Source organism: Lissotriton vulgaris, chromosome 9, assembly GCF_964263255.1.
Source record: "Lissotriton vulgaris chromosome 9, aLisVul1.2, whole genome shotgun sequence".
Lineage (NCBI taxonomy): Eukaryota > Metazoa > Chordata > Amphibia > Caudata > Salamandridae > Lissotriton > Lissotriton vulgaris.
In genome coordinates, this window is record NC_141697.1 from 874072238 (window position 1) to 874095734 (window position 23497).

Genomic DNA, 23497 nt, shown 5'->3' on the forward strand with positions numbered 1-23497 from the left:
CTCTGGCTGTGGGGCCATTATCACGTGTTACAGACCTGTTACTTACGAAATCATGTCCAGAAAATCTGTTAGGAATAAAAACGTTGAAGGCTCTAGGAGCCATAATTTGCTGTTCCCCGGAGGGAGTTAGACTCTTTCTGCGGGATTTCAAGGGTCATTACGTTTTACGAGAGTTTGACGTCAGATTGAAAAATGTACCAGATCACTTGTGGGCAAAAGGCCCAACTGATGTAGGTTGTATGCATATCACACCATACCGTGTTACACTCAAGACAGGAGTTGTTCTGCCGCGAATCAGACAATACAAGTTACCACCTGATGCTGTAGTGGCTTTACTGGAAATCATTGAAGAGCTCATTGCCCAAGGAGTGGTCGTAGAGACCGACTCCAATATCTGTAATTCACCCATCATTCCAATTCTTAAACGTACTGATCCCAATGCACCGCCAGTATATCGGCTGGTGATTGACCTAAGAGAGCTAAATAAATGCATTGTTCCACAGTACCCTGTGGTCCCCGATATCTCTTCCCTATTGACTGCTATTGATTCTGAAGCAACGTTCTTTACTGTAATTGATCTCAAGAACGCCTTCTTTAGTGTACCTATTGACCCAGAGAGCCAATACCTTTTCGGATTTAGTTTAAATGGACGAAGTTTCAAATTTTCCCGCGCACCTCAAGGATTCACAGAAAGCCCCAGCATCTATAGTCAAGCACTGAAAAGACAATTAGATTGTATTCAAATGCCAGTTAACACCGCTTTACTGCAATACGTCGATGATCTGCTGATCACCGCACGAAGTGAGCCCGAATGTGAACAAGCATCACTGACAGTTTTACATTTTCTGGCCGACAAGGGACACAAGGTGTCTCCTTCGAAGCTACAATTCTGTGTTCAGCAAGTTGTGTACTTGGGTCACTTGCTGTCCAAAGTGGGGAGACAGCTCACTCCCGATCGCATTCAGTTAATTGTAAATATGCCACGACCCCAGACACAAAAGGAAGTGCGGGCCTTTATAGGCCTCACCTCGTACTGCAGACAATGGATTCCTCAATATGCATTTCTAGCTAAACCACTCATCCAGTTAACGACACAGGAGGCAGCGACTTCGACTGTCCTTCCTTGGACTCAGGAACACACACAAGCCTTTGAGGAATTAAAGAAAGCATTATGCCGAGCACCAGTTTTAGCGACACCATGTTACAGCAAACCGTTTACACTTTTTGTTACAGAACGTGATGGCACAGCATTGTCTGTCCTCACTCAAGACCAAGCAGGTTCACATAAGCCTTGCGCTTATTTTTCAAGTACATTGGATTCAGTAGCCCAGGCACTCCCTGCGTGCTTAAAGTCAGTAGCAGCAACAGCATTAGCAATCAGACAGAGCGATTCAATTGTTTTAGGACATCAGTTAACAGTACAAGTTCCACACTCTGTAGAGGTTCTGTTAAACAGAACCCAGACTCAACACTTGACCATAGCACGACTGACAGGTTACGAATTAACGCTATTCCAGCCACACATAGAAATCAGACGCTGCAGCATTCTGAACCCCGCAACACTGTTACCTTCAATTATGACAGATCCAGCCCCGCATGATTGTATAGAGATCATTAATGCAGTAACAAAGCCCCGACGAGACTTAATAGATGTTCCACTGACAAATCCAGACCTGACACTTTATGTGGATGGTTCATGTATGAGAACAAGTACAGGAGAATTAGTGGCCGCATATGCAGTGACCACTGAAACCGAAGTAAAGGAAACACATCGTATTGACACACTGTCCGCTCAAGCGGCAGAGCTTATTGCTCTGACCCGAGCCTGTATCCTAGCCAAGGACAGAAATGTTAACATATACACTGATTCCCGTTATGCGTTCGGAGTTGTACACGACTTCGGAATGTTATGGCAAGAACGAGGTTTTTTGACCTCTCATGGTGCCAAGATCCAACACGGTTCCCTCATTCAAGCACTGTTAGAAGCAATACATCTGCCTTCAGGCATATCCGTCATGAAGTGTAAAGCACATACTAAAGTTACAGATTCTGTTTCCCAGGGTAACGACCTGGCGGACCAGACAGCAAAGCATACAGCACTGACTCACACTCAGACAACCGATGTGACAAAGGCAATAGTACCGACAAATTGTATGACAGTCAGGGATCCCGCCCTAGATGTAATCGATATTCAGACACATGCTACCCCAGATGAAATAAAGAAATGGATTGAACTAGGAGGGATTCAGACAGATCAAGGTTGGATGACGAGGGGAAAATCTACATGGTTTCTCCCTGACTCTATGGTTCAAGTCATGATCAATACAGCACATAGTCCAGCACACCTAGGAGAAAAAGCGATGTTAGACAGTTTACAAAATCTTTGGAGCAATAAACACTTACGAGCAGCAGCAAAACAGAAAGTGCGTACTTGCATGATCTGTTGTCAGTTCAACCCAGGTAAAAGCGTCCCTGTAGAGCAAGGTGGATTTCATCCTCCTGATCACCCTTTTGAAGTCCTCCAGATGGATTATATCCAGATGGACCGTTGTCGAGGATTCAAATATGTCCTCGTAATTGTTTGTGCACTGTCCCGTTGGACCGAAGCATATCCAGTCCCAGATTACACTGCTCCGACCACTGCCAAGCAGCTGGTCCGAGAATTCTTCCCACGGTACGGCTTGCCTCGTGTCGTGTACTCAGATAACGGACAGCCATTCTCATCCGAATTAATGAAAGAAGTTTCCTTGCTGCTAGGATATCAATGGAAATTCCATTGTGTCCGACATCCCGAAGCCGCAGGCCTTGTAGAGAGGCATAACCAGACATTAAAGACCCGCCTTGCTAAGATATGTCAGGAGAAAGGGGTCGACTGGATAGTCGCCCTGCCAGTGGCACTGTTCTATATGAGAATGGTTGCCCACTCGAGATCAGGACTATCACCGTACGAAGTGGTCTTTGGTAGACCACCGAATATGTGGGGGACGCCCATTCCTAAGAAAATTACTGATGTTGATTGCAATATGTTGACAGATTACCTTGCCTCCTTGATGTCTGCACTCCAATCATGTCGTTCACAGGTTGCTGCAGCCTTCCCTGACACCACTGATGTAAAGCCGCATGATGTCCGACCAGGCGACCTGGTGTTAATAAGGAACTTTGACAGGAAAAGTCCGCTGGAGCCCCGCTGGAAAGCGCCGAAGACCGTTCTACTTACTACGAGGACAGCGGTGAAAGTGGAGGGCCGAAAGGGGTGGATCCACACGAGCCATGTTAAACTATGCAATGAACTGAAACCCGACCCAGGCTCGTCCACCCCTTCCAAAGACTGTATCGAGCCCAGTGACTTTAAAGTTTCCGAACGAGAGACAACTCCCCAAGAGGAGTATAAACTCAAGCTTCGATCTAGCAAGTCAGACAGTTTAATTGTTTAAGTCCTCCCCTAGGTGAATCGGTTAAATAGTTTCTGACATGTATCCCCTAGATCGAGATAGAGAGAGAGAGAGACAAATCAAGAAACGTACATATTGCAAATCACTGCGTAGTCACTGTATAGTGACATTGTTAATAATGTTTTTTCTAAGTCTTCTGATTATTGTTGCAAGTATACTTCTTCCTATCTATTGCCCTATTTTCAAGCGTGAACAATCTGCTTACAATGTTTCTGCTGAACATTCTTTTAGCGAGTTACCTCCACATGAACTTTCTTACAGACTTGCGCTGCGCAACAACACATTCATTAGTATGTTACATCATTCCCATCAGACTAATAATGCTACAAATTGCTGGATATGTGGCCGACTCCCTCCCTACCAGAATTACAAGGGAGCTCTGCCCCTCTTTCCGTACCCGTTCACTCACAATGGCTCCTGTGGTGCATGGTTTAAAATAATTAATTCCTTAGATCCTGATATTGCTGTTTTCGACGGGGGCTAGGTTTGGGGAAACTTGAACTTAGTCCTGCTCGACGTCTGTTACCCTGATAAGGAGGGACTCCCCATTAGAATGGGAACTGATCTAGAAAATGAAGTATACGGATTGAGTAATTACACAATAAATCTTATGATTCTCACTGTTGAATCCGAAGCTGCACCAGTTCTGCCCGCTATGTCAGTATTACCAGTCACTGGTAAATTATGTGTCAGAAAGAAAGGTTCAGTACACTTAGGTCATAGTAAATGTACTACTGTGGTCGAATTCAGTGATCATGGTAAATCGTCCTTTAAGGCTATCCGTCATTCCTATTTTGTTTGTGGTCATACCGCATATATACGCTTACCTCCAGATTGGGATGGTACCTGTTATATTGCATTCCTTCTGCCACCTGTTTTTCTAGCTCCTCCTGATTATCACAGAAATACAAATCTAGTAAAGAATAGACTCAGAAGAGATCTCTCGATTGTCGACTACACTGAAACGGCATGGGAGCAATACACCGATTTTAATAAAGGATTCTTTTTCTTTTTAGGCCCCGTCCAAAATAGTAAATTAATACGCAGATTAACTAGAACACTTGAAGCAGTAGTAAATGAAACTGCCTCCGCCTTAGGTAACTTAACAGAAGAGCAGTCCGCCATGCGGGTTGTTGTTCTTCAGAATCGTCTTGTTATTGACGTCATCTTGGCAGATAGAGGCGGAGCTTGTAAGGTCATCGGGTCAAGTTGCTGTGTTTTCATTCCACAAAACGCGCCATCTGTATATCAAGCTATTACACGTCTTCATAAAATTGCAAATCAGATACACCAGAATCCAGGCACCTGGACTTGGTCCGGTTGGTTCTGGACAACGTTAACCGCTTGGGGATGGAAGATCCTATCCTTCCTAGGCAATGGCCTAGTCCTAGTATTCAGTTGCTGCCTGTGCTTACAGTGTGGGCCAGCGATTTGTGGACTGTGTGCCACGTCATGCATTGAACATTCCAGTTTCTTTTCAAACCGTCAAAGAAAGAAAGACGAGCAAATGATGTTACAAGAACAAACTGATCGATTCATGAGGATCGAGATATCATGAAGGGTCCGTAGGGAACAAGGAGTGAATGAGGAAATATAAATTTTTGGTCAAGTTATGTTCCCTAGCGTGTACCCCACCGTCTCCATGTATTAACTTAAAGTACATGTAACTTCCCTCCTGTACCAGCTATGAAGACGCAAATACATTTGCGTCCAACGTTAACATGTCCTCTTTCAGATCCACCCTGAATGGATTGAATAGTCCGTTCCTAAGTATGCTATGCCAACGTCTTTTTGTAGTGTACCTTACACGTTTTTCAGCTCTGGCAAAGTAGGCCCTGAATTTCTGCCATCGAGCCTTTTCTCTGCTTTCTGACTCCGAGAGCCTCAGCCCAGGCAGCCTCTGTACCCGTGAACTCTGACTTACTTCCCGCGCTTAGCTCAGCCTGCTGCCTGCCAAGACTGACTACAACCTTCGAATTATCTGTTCCGCTCCTCGAAAATACATTCCTGACTACTAGTTCAAGTAAACATCCCCCAGCTGCAGAGCCAAAGGGCCGGCCTGTCTCCATGCAAGTAATTCATAGCCTCTGTTACCATGCTCCCCTGGAAGGCCCATGCCCCACGCTTCTCATGCAGACATTAAGGCGCTTATACACGCACTCACAGTCAGTATAGAATAGCTTCTGCCCCAGAGACCTTTTCCGTTCAGATAATATGGTTCCCAAACATCAGATATCAGATATGATAGAAGTACGAGTTGATCTGACATGCCAGACTTCTGTCTCTTTCCGTCAGTGTAAATGTCAAGTCCCCTGCACCCTCCAGTTTCACGTCAATCACACGTCATGCAGCTGCGCGCGCATCCAAGCTTCCGATTTCTGCTGACATTGCAACATTTCTGTTTGGTGCCACCCACTTGTGACACCTACCTGTGACGTTTCTAGTACACACCTCCAGTTCACGCCTAGTTCATGCCTTCTGATTACGTACTAGTAACACGTGGATGCTGTTATCTTGTCTTCTCTCAGCTGTTACGCCTACTACATTGCTTTCTATGATGTTAATTAAGTATATAAGCTATGTATTTTCAATAAAGTATTGCTCTATCCCTTCTTCCACCCCTGTGGTGGGAAGAACATGATATCCAGGTCTTGACCATTCCTTTTTAAGGAATAAAACCCCTAAGAACTCTAACACCACGGACTCTGTTTTTTTCTTTCCGATTTGAGTTATTATTGATTAAGTACTTACCTGCATAGAAATTAAGACGGTAAATTATATATTTACAACAAAATTTGAAAAAGTTGCAAGTTAAGACTGGGAGCACAAAACGCAGATATTCAGCCCAACAGCAACAATATAAAGCATTGACTGAGAAACTTAACAAAGAAAAAAATGTGGTAATCAGGAGCAGTGACAAAGGGGGAAACGTGGTCCTCGTGACTAAAATTAACTATGATAAAGAGGCCTATAGTCAACTTAATGATTGTGATTGTTATGAAAAAATCAATAACCGTGAGCTCCTGACCATCAAGGAAGAATATCATCGAAAACTATGTAAGTGGCGGTCAGCCAAACTCATTACTGACAATGAATTTGATTATCTGAAGGTTGAACACCCTGTAACACCGATTTTGTATTTTTTACCCAAAATACATAAAGACCCCATCCATCCACCGGGAAGGCCAATAATATCAGCAAGGGGGAGCCTTCTTGAACATACCTCAATTTATATAGACCATTTTATACAAGGTTATGTTCAACAATTGGGGTCCTATATACGTGACACAGGGGACTTCCTAGTTAAAATCAAGGATGTACAGATTCAGGAAGTGGATTGGCTGATAGCCCTAGATGTAACAGCCCTATATACAAGTATAACACATAGTGATGGTCTTGATGCAATACGGTATTATCTATCGAGAAGAGAACCAGGCAATGAAAAACACACTAAAATGTTGTTAGACATGTTGGATTTCTGTCTGTCAAATAATGTGTTTTTGTTCAATTTACAGTTGTACCGCCAAAAACAGGGGGTGGCAATGGGGGCCAGTTTCTCTCCAAGTTACGCATGTCTGCACATGGGGGCTTGGGAGGAACTGGTCCTGGGGCTTGGTTTTCAACACATCATTAAGAACAATCTAGTAGCATGGTTCCGCTTCATTGACGACCTGTTCGTCATATGGAGAGGGAGTCAGGAAGAGGCCCTCAAATTCATTGAAGATATCAATGATAACCCCCTTAACCTCAGATTTACTGCGACACTCAGTCAGGAAGCAATTACTTTTTTAGATGCTGAACTTTACATCAATGGGTGCCGTTTGGAATCTAGGGCTTACAGGAAAAAGACAGCGGGCAACAGCATTTTACATGCTGCTAGCGCGCACCCAGTTCACCTCATTTCCAGTATCCCATACGGGGAAATGCTGCGGTTAAGACGCATATGCAGCAACCCCGTGGAACTAGAACAGGCACAAAAGGAAAGCAGGGAGAGATTCCTTGAAAGAGGATACTCTGCAAAAGTGATAGACAGAGCTGTGCAAAAATCCTTACTAATGAGTAGAGAGGAGCTCCTAATCAGAAAAGCGGATAGGGAGTTGTCCAGTCAAGGCACATCCAAACCAAATATAGTTGAGCCTGAATGCTTCAGACTAATAACAGGATTCACTAGACAACACCAACAAATAAAGAAAATAGTGAATAAACATTGGCCCATTGTGCTGAGGGATAATGTTATAGGCAAGAGCCTACCAAAGACTATTTCTTTGACCTACAGCAAGGCCCCCTCTTTAAAGGACCACATAGTCAAAACCAACCCGGATCCCTTTATAAGAACAGAGTGGTGGCAAAGGAATAAGGGGTTCTATAACTGTAAAATCCGTAAAGCGTGTACTCATGGCGAAAACACCAAAACCTATAGGGATGGATTCACAGGAAAGGAACACCTAATAACCCAAGTACTTACATGCAAGACAGAATACGCTATATATGTTTTGCGCTGTCCTTGTGGCCTGCAGTATGTGGGCAGCACCAGGAATGCTGTCCATAAACGCATTTTGCAACATTTGCGGGCGATTACGAATATGGACAGCACGTATCCTGTTGCGCGCCATTTCAAGGACCACCACCAAAGTAACAACAGTGGTCTCAAATACTGGGTTATTGATTCTGTCATCAACACCAAAAGAGGCGGAGACAGAGAGACCAGGCTTAGAAAGCTGGAGACAAAATATATCCTCCTGCTTAATACTAAGGTGCCTCATGGGTTGAATGTGACTGAAGATCTCCACACGTGCTTGCTCTAGTAGACTCAATGTATTAGGATTGTGTGCTCTCCCCCACGTGGATTATGTCCACTGCACTCACCCGGCTGGGGGATGGCCGGGACAGATCCTGTGGGGGCTGCGAGCAGTCACAATCCCTATTAACCATCACTGAAAGAATTAATGCTGCTATGTGAACACAATGCTTGTTTAGTTACTATTATTTTACACTGTGCACGTTTTTTGCAACCAGGTTAAGAACCATTGAATTCTAATGAAATGTATAGGTTTTTTACCATTAGGTTGTTTGTTTATTTGTACTTTTGGATTAGTTTGGTTTTTGGGTTTCAGGCCCCTTGGGGGCCTGATTTATTTATATTAACTCGTTCCAGCACATGAACTTTTGTTAAACATAGGAACATTTGGCACTCACACAGGAAGTTTTAACACGGATTTGTATGACTTTTGTGAATGAAGACTTACCCGTAAAGTATTAGAAGCCTTAATAAGACAGTATGCAAGGAACATTGCAAGAAAAGATATAATAGCTTCTCCCCTCTTGAGCAATTGATTTATTTGCAAGCATATACTGTATAGAAGTGAATTGGATTAGGAACTTGGTATTCTGTATCATGCGTATTTGCACTATGCTAATTTTGCACATATTGATGCACTTTTTTAAGCACTATTTGCACTTTAAAAAGGAAGCACGTAGCACTTTACATGGATTGAATTATTGTACCGAGGTTCCTGAATTAGGAGGCAAAATCAAAAACTATGTTTACAAATATGGATATACAATGATTAGGGGTTTTGTATATATTTATTTGTAAATAGGGCTTTTAAAACGGGTTGGATCAATTGACATGTGTATTTTACAATAATACCTTTTTTTAGTCATTCAATTTCTTTAACCTGCTGTAAACCTTGTCAATATGATATGGTTATAAATGTATTTTACATTTATTAAGAAACACAAAAATGTAATACAATGTTGAGTGCGTTACAAAGTATGTTTTCTATGTTTATTATTGAGTTTGCACAGGTGATTTCAGTTAACCACTCGCTTTCACTTTAAAAGGTGTACCTAACTAAGTAAACGCTGTCATGTGATCAAGGCTCCGCTGAGCCGAAACGTCGGTGACTCTTTCTGCGAAATAAAACCTTTCATACACCTCGAGGTCCGTGTCCGGAGTCTGCTTGCTGTGTTGCGCGAACGCGCGAGTTCGGAGGCAAACGGTGTACAGGATATATATATATATATATATATCCAAAGAATCAGCGCTCGATCTCCACAGGGTGAGGCGTCTCCCCCACTCCACAGAAAGACGCAGACACGGTCCAAGTACGTGCAATTCGTTTATTTAGTGCAAGCACATCGCATGACGTTTCGGCTCCGAGGAGCCTTGTTCACATGACAGTGTCAAACATAATGAGCCGTTCTTTTAAAGAAACAGCCTCTGTTGAAAAAAGTTGATCACATGCTTGATTTAAAAATAGACATGGACAAAATACTTTCCGCTTTGACTTGCTTTTAGATATGTTACAATCACATTATAAGGAAGCAAATCTATGACACAAATAAATTGTAATGTATAAATCAAAAAGTAAAATACCCTTTGGTTCTTAATAGGTAGACTATCTTGAGCTTCGTTATTATTGGTCAAATACAAAAATATATCAATCTGTAATAGAAAATCATCCCACTGAGAAAATGCATACAAAAATAGATTAAATACTATTTCAATATATTTACATATTTACATTATTTACAATAAAGTGCTCCTGCTAAAGTGCTTAAATAAATAATTGAAACTAATGCAATAGTGCAAAAGAGACACCATTATGATAACAATCAAATGATAAATCATAACATAGGTTGTGCAAATCATTGTAGGTTTGTAATGTGAATGTAAACATGTCTCTGCCCTAGGGCAATTCATTCATAGAGGATGTTGATGCAATTATAAGCATTTAACTACTTTTTAAATTGTTTTTTTGCTCTGTAGTCTTTCTTAAGCTGTTTAACATACGTATATATCCATGTCCATAATAAAGTGAAAATAGTGCAAAACATACTAAAAAACAAGTTGATATGGATCAAATCAGCTACTCAGGAATAAAGACCTATGAGCTGAACCATTTAAACTTATATGTATATAAATATTTGTTTTGTTTTTTATTTTTCTCATTTACTTTTTTTGTACTTATTTTTCTTTTTTTCTTTTTTTCAAACATATAGCAGCTGCTACTTGATTCTACAGTCCCAAGATCAATTTAATAAAGGATGCGAACTATCATCTCATAGATACAAATATGGTTAACCTCTGTCCCAGCCCAGATTCTCCCATGTTTCTATAGGATGTTGTTGTTATACTGCACGTCCCTATGTTCATAATCTTTCACAGTAAACATGTATACATGTCCTCAGTAATATTCAATCCTGTTGGGGCCTTGGTATTTAACAAGAGGATGTATTTGGTTTCGAGTTTTCTCAATCTGGTTTCTCTATCACCACCCCGTCTGTTGGTATTCACGCTATCTATCACAAAGTAAGTCAATGATTTGTTATTGCTTTGGTGAACTTCGCGATAGTGGCGGGCAACAGGGTAGGTGTTGTCGCCATTAGAAATTGCTCTGAGGTGTTGAAGAATTCGCTGGTGTACAGGGAGTTTTGTACTACCCACGTACAACAACGAGCATGGGCATTGCAGGACATATACCGCATGGTCGGTTTTACATGTCAGTACCTGTGATATTGGGTAAACTATATCACTAAATCCATCCTTGTAACTTTTGGTATTGATGCCATGGGTACATGCTTTGCATGTTTTGCATTTGTAGAAACCCCTGCCTGATTGCCACCAACTACTGCCTCTGACAGGTTCCGGATTTGTGTCCACTATTTGATCCCTTAGGGATGGAGCCCTACTGTAGGTAAGAGATACCCTAGTAGGCAAATCCTTGCCAATAATAGGGTCCTTCGTCACAAGGGGCCAATGTTTGTTAACAATCTTGTAGATGTCCCTTGATTGTCTACTGAATCCCGTTATTATTCTAAACTCACATTTGTCTAGACTAGTTTCATTCTGTCTTTTCTGGTAATTACCTTCTAGTAACTCATCCCTAGATAGTGTTTCTGATTTGGCAATAGCTCTATCGATGATCTCAGCTGAATATCCCCTGTTCAAAAATCTTTTTTTACTTTCTTCTTGGGCCATTTTTAATTCCACAGGATCACTGCACCCTCTTTTCATCCTTAGCATCTCCCCATAGGGGATGCTTGCTATGAGGTGCCTGGGATGGCCAATCGCAGCATGTAAACTGCTGTTTCCAGCAGTCTTCTTCCGGTATATCTTAGTATGCAGTTTGTTGTCTTTTGCATATACCTCAGTATCTAAAAAGGTAACAGTGCTTTGACTGAGTGTTGCAGTGAATCTAAGATTTAGTTCATTTACATTGATATCAGTGATGAATTTTTCTGCAGACTCCTCGCTGCCTCGCCAAATAATAAACAAGTCATCAATGAAACGAAACCAAACAATAATGTTGTTCCCCATTTCCTCCAGGTATGAGGTTCCGAGGACCAGCTCCTCCCAAGCTCCCATGTGCAAACATGCAAAACTCGGGGAGAAGCTGGCCCCCATTGCCACACCCTGAGTTTGGCAATAAATCAACTGATTGAACATAAAGATATTATTTGATAAACAGAAATCCAACATATCCAATAACATAGCATTATGGGCTTCACATTCTTCAGATCTCCTTGAGAGGAAATATTTTACTGCTTCCAATCCCTGAGTGTGAGAGATGCTGGTATACAGTGATGTTACGTCTAAGGCCATAAGCCAGTCACCTTGTCTCCAATCGGCCTCTTTTAACTTTATCAGAAAATCACTAGTATCCCGTACATATGATTTTAATTTTTGTACATAGCCCTGTAGGTAGTAGTCTATGTAGATTGATGTTCGTTCCAATAAACTACCTCTGGCAGAGATGATCGGTCTGCCGGGAGGTTTCAGGGGGTCCTTATGAATTTTTGGGATGAAATACATGATTGGTAATACAGGATTGTTGACCTTAAGATATTTGTATTCATCCCCACTGATCAAGTTAGTTGATTTCCACCCAGATAACTTTTTATGGTATTCAACTTTGATTGTAGTTGCTTTTTGGGGTTGGATGCGTTCATAACAATTCCTGTCATTGATCTGAGAGTAAGCCTCCTTGTCATAGTCCGATTTAGTCATTAATACTATGTTGCCCCCTTTATCACTACCACGGATCACAATGTTTTTATCCTTGGTTAGGCGGGCTACCAGTGCTTTATACCCATGGGTTAATCTGTTGAATTTCCATTTCGCCATATTCGTTTTAAGATCTTTCAAGTCACTTACCACGTTTTCGTGAAAGATATCTATGGAGTCTCGTGGGAGAACCGGGGTAAAACTTGATGGGGGTTTGAAGGGAGTAACCGTTACTGTCCGATTGCCACTTTCATCAATATCCCCCTGGCTTGTTTCCTCCATGTTATCCCCATAACCTGCTCCATCTGTTTCCCACAACTCCGTGATATCTCGTGTGCCTTGGCTTGGTATTGTTCCATGTTCATCAATGGGGTTGACAATAGTAGATGTTATTTTTTCCTTTTGTTTGGTCTTAGTTGCAAAGAACTTGCGCAGTTTTCATTTTCTTACTGCTTTATACATGTCACATCTTGTCGCTGGGTAGTTGAAATTGCATTGGGGTGCAAACGATAAACCTAGTTGTAATATTTTCTCCTCCTCAGGTGATAGTGATATGGGAGTCATATTTACAATGGTCTTATTGCTGCCAGTAAGTAGTTGGACTGATTTCCCGGGTTCCGACCCTGGCCTCTGCCTCGCTTTTTCCCTTGATAGCCTCTTTTTGCTGGCCCTTGTCCTTTGGCGCCTCCTGAGGTTTGCTCGCTGTTTATATGTTTTTGTTGTGTGCTTGCCCTCAGTGTTTGCAGTCTTTGCTGGCATAAAAAAAACCATCTCCTGCCCCGGTGATGGCCTGATACTGCCAGCACTTTGTGCTTGATTAATGCGCTCTGTTTCAGAGCCTGAATCCGGGTCCAAACTGAATGTTGAATTTGTGGTATCATTCTGTTCCCTTGGTTGTTTATTGGGCTTTCGCTTGGGTTGGGATTGAGTTTTATTACCCCCTCCACGTAGGGCATCGTATTTTCTGGCAAATGTAAATATCTGACCAAGTTCGTAGTCATTACGATCCCTTTGAAATGTATATGTTTTTCTCTCAATGATTTTGGTTTCTTCCTTTTTTAAGCGGGTTTGCATAGCCTTTAAAAGCTGTTCCTTCTCCTCTCTTTCACCCAAGCCTGCCAATTGTTCATTAATGCTGTCAATTTCAACTAGCAACTTTGCGCGATCAATATCTGCATATTTGATTAAAATTAGGACCTGGCGCCGAGAGGCATCTAAATTACATTCCGCCCACTCTCTAATTAATTCAGGGTTGGGGTCATCGTATGTGGGTGTTGTTAGAATGCGCAAACCACGAGGGATTCGGTTTACCTCCACATACCTCTGTAATGATTTTGACTCCCACCACTTGGATTGTTCGCTTCGGGATTTCTTTTCCAATTCCTTGACCAGGTCCCGTAGAACGTTGCTGCTGCTGCTATTGGCTGCAATGTCAGGTGTCTCCCTTCTGTTTGAAGGGAGCGGAGAACTGTCGGAGAACAACGTTAGTGCCAATGCCTCCCGGTCTCGGACACTGTCAGCCGACATGCCTGCTAATCCAGTTAGTACTTTCACGGCGCTTCCGGAGTTTACAAGTTCAATCGTTGTTCCTCCTCAGCGACGACGCACAAAACCCCTTTCCTGAAATAAATCCGCTTTCTTGTACAATAAATGTTCGGTTTACAGAGTCAATTGCACCGGCTTGTTCTGCAGTTCGGTACACAACAAGTGCTGACTCTATTCTCCGGATAACGTCCAGTGTACTTTCGCGGGCTCAGGGGTCAGACAGCCTTACTCCTTCCAGGGTATAATTCAAATCCAGGAACCAGGTCCAAGAGTGTTTCCGATTAGGCGCTGACCAAGTTAAGGAGGGTCCGTGTGTAAACTGGCTCGGAAGCCTGCCGGCTAAACATCCAAAGAATCAGCGCTCGATCTCCACAGGGTGAGGCGTCTCCCCCACTCCACAGAAAGATGCAGACACGGTCCAAGTACGTGCAATTCGTTTATTTAGTGCAAGCACATCGCATGACGTTTCGGCTCCGAGGAGCCTTGTTCACATGACAGTGTCAAACATAATTAGCCGTTCTTTTAAAGAAACAGCCTCTGTTGAAAAAAGTTGATCACATGCTTGATTTAAAAATAGACATGGACAAAATACTTTCCGCTTTGACTTGCTTTTAGATATGTTACAATCACATTATAAGGGAGCAAATCTATGACACAAATAAATTGTAATGTATAAATCAAAAAGTAAAATACCCTTTGGTTCTTAATAGGTAGACTATCTTGAGCTATATATATATCTATACTACTATTATAAAGAGAGAACACAAACCTTTTGGCAAGGTAAACTCGGGAACCACAGCGCCAATCCACACACCCAATACATTGTTGTAATCCTCAGGGTGTGCAGATGGAAAAAAGTAGTGCCCTGAAAGTAGCGCCGGCCGCGACGCTGACGGCCACAACGAAGCGCTGGCCGCAACGTACGTGATGACGAGGAGGAGGGGCGGTGAAGTGAGGAGTTCGGGGAGGAGCGGCGGCTCAGGTAAGGCTCTGGGACACGGGACGGGAGGGAGCCGGTGCGGGAGGTTGGCCCGGAACAACTGCGGTAAGGCTCAGGGACTGGGGGCAGCATTTCAGGCTTGCGTACACTCCCGCCCCGGCCCCCGCCCGCCACAACATTGTCCGGGACACAGACAATGTCGTGGCGGGCAGGGGCTGGGCCAGGAGTGCACGCAAGCCTGAAATGCTGCCCCCAGACCCCTTCTGCCTCAGGCAACGCTGAGGCGGGCTGCTAGTATAGTTATATATATCTATACTACTATTATAAAGAGAGAACTTGCACCTTTTGGCCAGGTAAACTCTGGAACCACAGCGCCAATCTACACACCCGATACATCTATGAAAATGTCAGGGTGTGTAGATGGACATAGGCTATATAAATTTAAAAAAAAGTAAATTAAAAAAATTAAGTTTGTAAACAAAGTAGTCCCCTGAAAGTAGCGCCAGCCGGGACCTAGCGCTGGCCGCGACGCGACGTGCGTGATGACGACGAAGGAGGAGCGGCGGTGCAGTGACGAGCGGCTGTGCAGTGAGGAGCGGCGGCACAAGTAAGGAAAGGGAAAGTGAGACTGTGTGATGCAGGGGGAGGCAAGAAGGAGGCAGCAGTAAATGAAAATGTCGGAGCGCGAGTGAGTCGGGGCGGGAGGGGGGCGCGAGTGAGTCAGGGCGGGAGGGGGGTGCGAGTGAGTCGGGGCGTGAGGGGGGCGCGAGTGAGTCGGGGCGGGAGGGAGTCGGTGCGGGAGGGGGTCGGGCAGGAGCGGGTGTACTGCCCCCAGCCCCTTTCTGCCCCAGGCAATGCTGGGGCGGGCTGCTAGTATAATTATATATATATATGTATTTATAAATAAATATATCTATATATATATGTACTTACATACATAGATACACTTACTTTAAATACACTTACCTTTCATTGTAAAGGCATTATATATATACCCAAAAGCCCTAGTTCAGAAGCTTGGAGTTGCAGCTTTCCGAGTGGGGCTCCGGTTGCCCCAAATAACAGAGCACAATAACCTGCAGTAAAGGATAACTCAAACACTCCCCGTAGGATATTGTGCTTTGATATGTTACCTAGTGATAGTTATAGTTAGGCCGGCTTTTCCGTAGATAGAGTGTTTTTTGGCTTGCTAATAACTTTTGCACCATTTGACAAATCTTCCCAAAACTTTGCATACGAAAAGTTAATCTACATCACCTCCTTCCTGGAAAGTGTAGTGGTGATCTGTCAAGTGGGGGCATGCATTTTCTATAGACTTCTTTAGGCAGCGTTACCGCAAAAACTGCAGAACGGATTTACACCAAATTTGGCCGGAATGTAGATCCTGGCTCACAGATTGTGCTTTTTGTGAGTTCCATTCTGGAAAGAGCATTTTTAAATCTTTCACCAGACAGGAGCAAACATGGTAGTCGTCTATCAGCTGGCGGGAGCTTTAACTGTTCTTCCACCGGGTGGAAGCAGACTTCTGTTCTGTTTTTCCGCCCGCATTCCTGCGGGCAGGGAAGCAGAAGCCATATCTGTAACCTTTTGATCACAGTATGGAAGCTGCAGTTAGTATGATTTTCAGCACCTTCAACCTTTGGTTATTTTAAGTGAATAGTCTCTTTTTGGACACATTTTTGCATAGACTGTATACTGGTTTTAGTAGATAAATTTTAATACTCTATGGGGTATTTCTCGTGAGAGTCTCACTGTCTGCAAACAGTGTGACACAGCGTAAACCCTCTCCATAGAGCAAACACAATTTACAGTGCTCACTTTTCTACTCATAACAACTTAATTTCTCAATGTAGGTTCAGTGACTGTGAGGGGTTTGATACAGATCAAGGCTGCCCATAGTAGGGCATTAGTTTTGAAGCAGACGTTGAGTATCTTGAGGAACTTGAATTTCTCTGAACAGTTGTATACAGGTTGAACACTGTGTGCAGTAAGGGTTTCCCATATATCTGTGGTTGATTGTTAATGTGAACTAGGCTACCTGTGAGGGGTTAATGTTTAACATAACATACATTTGTCACACCTAAGGGCGTTGTATCTGTGATGGCATTCATTACTCTTCATATAATTTATATTATTCTATTTTTACTTACTTTCAGACCTCTGATGCCATACTTGTTTGTAGACTAATGTGTACAAAAAAGCTTGGATGAAATAATCAATGATGTCAGTTGAGATGTCATCAGTGATGTCATAAATGATGTCAGAGAACATGTCATGTGTCTGCTAGCTATTACTCTTGAATTGTTGTGATTGTTTGAGGTCAAAACGTTAATGTAGTCACTGACATCTTATCCTAACTATAACCTTACATTAACCTTTGTTTTTTTCAATGAATATAGAGACTCCATGCTTATTGTTGTCCTACTCATAGAGTTAAACTCTTGAGCAAGCCTATTCTTCTTGGTCTGATTGTACCTTCATTTGGTTCTGCCTTTAGAGGCTTTACTTGCTGACAACTGCTGCTTAACTACCCCGACCTCTTTTTAATTCTCAGTTTAGCATTAGGGAATTTCCCTTCAGTGAATACAGAATCTTCCTCGATATGCATATAACTATCTTTAAATTACTTGTCTTTGTATTTGCCCTTTTGAATTGCTCTGGATTATACCGGACCACTTTTTACAAGGTGAGTATTCAACCTCAGCTTTATTTCTAAAGTGCCTAAAGTACAGTTATACCATCAATGCATTGCAACAGTGATACAATTGTGGGAATACAGTAATAAATTGATAAATATACTGAATATTCTTGATCTGTGCATTACTATTGCACATTCATTTAAATTAAATTGTAATATACATTTTAAAATGCGAAGAGTTCTCATTGAATAGTAAATCATGTGTTTCTCTATGCAAATAGTGTCCTGGGCGAGTGGGCGGGAACTATTTCTCCACAATATTCTTTATGCTGGCTTCAAATATTTCTAAAAATGTTACAGTCTGAATATTAAGATGTATTAATTTTGGGTAAATAGCATCTCTGAAGGCTTCCCTGCATATTCAAATGGCTACTTGGTTAAAGGCATCCCTCAGCATCCTTCTCCGGTCTGGTAACATAGCTGGACAAATAGAGGACTTGCATTAAAGTGTCTTTTTTGACACCACAGAGTCTGCAGTTAGACTTGGCAGGTTTTAACCAAATAGGTAGTTGGTCCAGGGTAGGTTGAATTCCCAGGTAAAGGCATCTGAGCTTATGTTTGATATAAAATGGAAATCCTAAGTCAAAGAATACCTGTGGTTTGAAATGCTTGTAAGTGTCTTTGCCGCAGTTGTCTTATCTTCTAGCATAGAAAGCAGACTGGTTATTTTGTTTAGGATTTTTTTTACCTCCCCAATTGAGACCCTGGCAAACCATTGGTCACTGTTTTGAAGAACTTCGCAGAGTCAGCTTCTGAATAATGATTTTGGGTTTCGCTTATTGATTTATAATCAAACATTGCCACCAATGTGTTATCCTCAGCCAGCAAAAATCTATGGTACATTTAAAAAAAAGAGGGGCATATTCTCAAGGACTTATCGCCGTGTTATCGGCACTTTAGCGCAGCAAAAGTGGTGAAAGAATTAACACCCCATTCTCAAGCTGGTGCAAACTGCCGATATCGCCAGTTTTCCAGTGATAGCTTCTGCAAAAAACATTGCTACGAATGAGAGCGACAACTAACGCTAGTGATATGCAGAGTAGGCGTTCCCGTGCAAAAGCACACAAAAACACCACTTTGCGATATTCTCAACGACCAGCCAGATCTGCGATGCGATCCAAAAACAGTCGATAAGGCGCGGTAGCAGCAGGGATTTAACACCAACACATGGCATGGAGACCAACACATGGCATGGAGACACTGATCATCCAGCTCAGAGACCCAAGAAGTCGACAACACCCTACGCCACCACCTCATGCACCCTCGACCAACCCCCCCCCCCCCCGGACTACCACTGAGGCGGCACAGAACAGGACAGTGGACGTTCCGAACATACACCTGCCTCAGAGACTCAACGCCAGAGGAAGTCATTGCTCACCATAGACACAAAAGGACAACCAACCTCCGCATCCTGACCCACATACCCCAAAGGCTGACGGTACCAACACAGCGAACAACCAACATCCCTCCGCAGATAAAGCTGCTGGCTATGCTGCAACTGTTGGCCCCTGGTACCTCCCAACCAACAACTGCCACAGTCAGAGGAGTCTCACGGCCAGCCCTATCAAACTTCCTCACACATGTCTTGGATGCATGTCCACAATTGCAATGGCGGGCCCCTGTATGCGCACCACACAACAGTTCTAGTTCGTAGTGTTCCAGCGCATCCAACCCCAACACCAGCCCTTGCCAGACGCCTCTGTGCCCCAGATCCAAGATTGTAGTAACCAAAATGGGGGTGCGCACGGTCATGAAGTCCAGTAGTCAACAGTAGTTCAAAAACAGTCCTTCATTAGAAATACACAAATAAACAATACAAAAAGCACAGCCAACGCCCAATGGGGAACTTTATCAGGGAAACGTGTGGATTCAAGTAACTGCATATTCTGCAGGAACACCCCAGCACAATTCCATTCTCCGGAAGTCAGTATTCAGAAACCTGTTGGACAAATGGTGACAATGGTTAAGCGTCCGTATAGTCACAAACCCAATCTGGTATAGTGCATAGCATTTGGACAAACCGGAATGCTCACAGGAAAGACAAATCCTGCTCAAATCAATCAATCAATCAAGCTATTTGTAGAGCGCGCTATTTACCAGTGAGGGTCTCAAGGCGCTGAGAGGAGGGTGGGTGGAAGCTTCGCTACTGTTCGAAGAGCCAGGTCTTGAGGAGTCTTCTGAAGGCGAGTAGGTCTTTGGTCTGCAGGCAGGTGGGTAGGAAGGGTGTTCCAGGCCTTGGTGGCAAGGTAGGAGAAGGATCTGCCGCCTGAGGTTGTTCGTTGGATGCGGGGGAAGGCGGCGAGGGTGAGGCTGGTGGAGCGGAGCTGTCGGCGAGGGGTGTGGAAGCTGAGTCTGCTGTTCAGGTAGGCTGGTCTGGCGTTGTTAAGTGCTTTGTGTGCGTGGGTGAGGAGTTTGAAGGTGATCCTCTTGTCGACGGGGAGCCAGTGTAGGTTTCTCAGGTGGGGGGTGATGTGGCTGCGGCGGGGGACGTTGATGATCAATCGGGTGGAGGCATTTTGGATACGTTGTAGTCGTCGTAGGTGTTTGGCTGGGATTCCGGCGTAGAGTGCGTTGTCATAGTCCAGCCTGCTGCTGACGAGGGCCTGTGTCACCGTTCTTCTTGTTTTGGTCGAGATCCACTTGTAGATCCTGCGGGGCATGCGGAGGGTGTTGTAGCAGGAGGAGGAGACGGCGTTGACTTGTTTGGACATGGAGAGGGAGGAGTCGAGGATGAATCCAAGATTGCGTGCGTGGTCGGTGGGTGTCGGTGCTGTCCCCAGAGTGGTTGGCCAGCAGGAATCGTCCCAGGCTGAGGGGTTGGGTCCGAAGATGAGGACCTCCATCTTGTCCGAGTTCAGTTTCAGACAGCTGCTCCTCATCCAGTTGGCGATGGCCTTCATTCCATCGTGGATGTCGGTTTTGGTGGTGCATGGGTCCTTGGTAAGAGAGAGGATGAGCTGAGTGTCGTCAGCGTAGGAGATGATGTTGAGGTTGTGGTGGAGGGCCACTTGTGCGAGGGGGGCCATGTAGATGTTAAACAGCGTCGGGCTGAGGGAGGATTCTTGGGGAAGCCGCAGATGATGTCGGTGGCTTTGGATCGGAAAGGTGGGAGGCGGACGCTCTGGGATCTGTCGGAGAGGAAGGATGTGGTCCAGTCGAGGGCCTTCTCTTGGATACCGGCTTCTTGGAGGCGTGTTTTTAGAGTACGATGGCAGACCACGTCGAAGGCGGCCGATAGGTCCAGGAGGATGAGGGCAGATGTTTTGCCGTTGTCTAATTGGCGCCTGATGTCATCAGCGGCGGCGATGAGGGCTGTCTCGGTGCTGTGGTTTCGTCTGAAACCGGATTGGGACGGGTCCAGGATGTTGTTGTCTTCGAGGTGGCGGGTCAGTTGCATGTTGATGATTTTCTCAATGACCTTCACCGGGAACGGGAGCAGGGAGATGGGCCGGAAGTTCTTGAGGTCCTTGGGGTCCACCTTGGGCTTTTTGAGGAGGGCGTTGATTTCGGCGTGCTTCCAGCTTTCCGGGAATGTCGCTGTTTCAAAGGAGATGTTGATGATCTTCCGTAGTTGGGGTGCGATGGCTGCGTCTGCCTTGTTAAATATGTGGTGTGGGCATGGGTCTGCCTGTGATCCTGAGTGGATGGAGTTCATGACCTTGCGTTCTCGACGTCGCTGACGTTGGACCAGGAGGTCAGGCAGTTGGTGCTGTTGGTGTTCGGGAGAGGGGTGGAGTCTGGTGTGGTCGGGTCGGTCGTGGTGTTGAAGCTTTCGTGGATGTCGGCGATCTTGCGGTGGAAGAAGATGGCCAGTGAGCTGCACAGTTCCTGTGAGGGCGGGATGTCGTTGGTGTTGGCGCTGGGGTTGAAGAGTTCTTTTACAATGCGGTAGAGCTCTTTGCTGTTGTGTGCGTTGTTATCCAGGCGGTCTTTGAAGGAGGATCTCTTGGCTGATCTGATGAGGTGGTGGTGTCTGCGGGTGGCATCCTTGAGGGCTGCGTGGTTGTCCGGTGTGCATTTGTGGAGCCATTTCTTCTGCAGTTTCCGGCGTGCGCGCTTGGAGGCCAGGAGCTCGTCGGTGAACCAGGTGGCTCTCTTGCTGGCGTGGTTGTTGGAGGGTTTCTTCAGTGGGGCGAGGGTGTTGGCACAGTCGTTGATCCACTGTCTGAGGTTGCGGGCTGCAGCGTCTGGGTTGGTGGGGTCAGTGGGTGGGTTCTTGTAGAGGGTGGTGATCAGCTGATATTCGGTGACTTTGCTCCAGCAGCGGCAATACAGCTGTTGGGTGCGATGGTGCATGGTTGGTTTTTTGAAGGTGAAATGAATGCAGCGGTGGTCGGTCCAGTGGGGTTCGTTTGTGTGGTCGAAGGTGACGTGGGTGCTTGTGGAGAAGATGGCGTTCAGCGTGTGGCCGGCGGCGTGGGTGGGCACGGTGACAAGTTGTCTGAGGCCGAGGTTTGCGAGGTTGTCGATCAGCGTGGAGGAGTTGGCGTTGTTGTTGTTCTCGAGGTGGAAGTTCAGGTCCCCGAGGAGGATGTAGTCCATCGAGGCGAGTGCTGGCGAGGTCGGCGATGGAGTCGCTGAAGCGGGCCCGGGGTCCGGGGGGTCTGTAGATGAGAGTTCCTCTGAGGGTGGTGTTGGGGTCGGTGTGGATCCGGAAGTGCAGGTGTTCGGCGGTGTTGAGGAAGTCGTCTGCGTGGGTAGTGACCTTGAGGGTGGACTTGTGGACAATGGCAATTCCTCCTCCGATGCCGTTGGTGCGGTCCCTGCGGGTGAGTTTGTATCTGTCTGGGATGGCTACGGCGATGTCTGGTGCAGAGGAGTCGTTCCACCATGTCTCGGTCAGGAAGGCTAAGTTTGGGCCTGTGGTGTCGAGCAGGTCCCAGAGCTCAATGATGTGTTTGCGTGTGGAGCGGGTGTTGAGAAGTATGCAGCGAAGGTGGTTGGGTCTGGTTCTTGGTGGTTTGATGGTTCTGTCGCAGGTGAATCTGCAGCTGCGGCAGGAGAAGGGTCCATGGGTGTGTTTCGGGGTGACCTGGTTGCACTGTTGGTCTCGGACGGTGTTAAGAGCGGGGAGGGAGTCGGCATCGTAGCTGAGTCTGGGTCGGGTGCGGTGGGGGGCGCGGGGGCCAGGGGTTCCAGTGCTGGGCACGGTCCAGGCGCGGACGGGTGCAGACGGGCTTGCCTTAGGTGCACCAGCGGGGCGCCAGCGGCGCCCCCGCTGAGCGCGCCCGCTACGCAACCGCGTAGTGGCTTCCATATGAGGGGATGTGGGAGGGAGGAGCAGCTGGGAGGCGGGAGCGGGCGGCGAATGGGATTGCAGGTGGGCGGGGCCGCAGGGACGTAGCGGGGGGAAAACAGGCGGGGGTCGCGGGAGAACTGGGCACAGGAAGGAAAAACAAGTTTAGGCAAGAAAACAAGTACAGGCACAGAGGAATCAAAACAAGTCTGGGCAAGGGAATAAGTTAGGCACAGGGGAATAAAAACAAGTCTGGGCAAGAAAGCAAGTACAGGACCAGGGGAATAAAAACAAGTCTGGGCAAGAAAGCAAGTACAGGCACAGGGGAATAAAAACAAGTCTGGGCAAGAAAGCAAGTACAGGCACAGGGGAATAAAAACAAGTCTGGGCAAGAAAGCAAGTTAGGCACAGGTAAAAAAATACAAGATTAGGCAAAAACAATGCAGGCAGAGCCGTGCAGCAGTGTGGGGAGCGACCTGCCTGCGAGCAGGGTCACAAAAAGACCATAACAGAAGTACGTGTGGTCGTAACCTCCATAGGAAAGAAAAGGAAGGTTACGGCCACACAAACTTGGCAAAACAAGGAAAAATTCATTATTTCTCCTCGTTTTTGCATT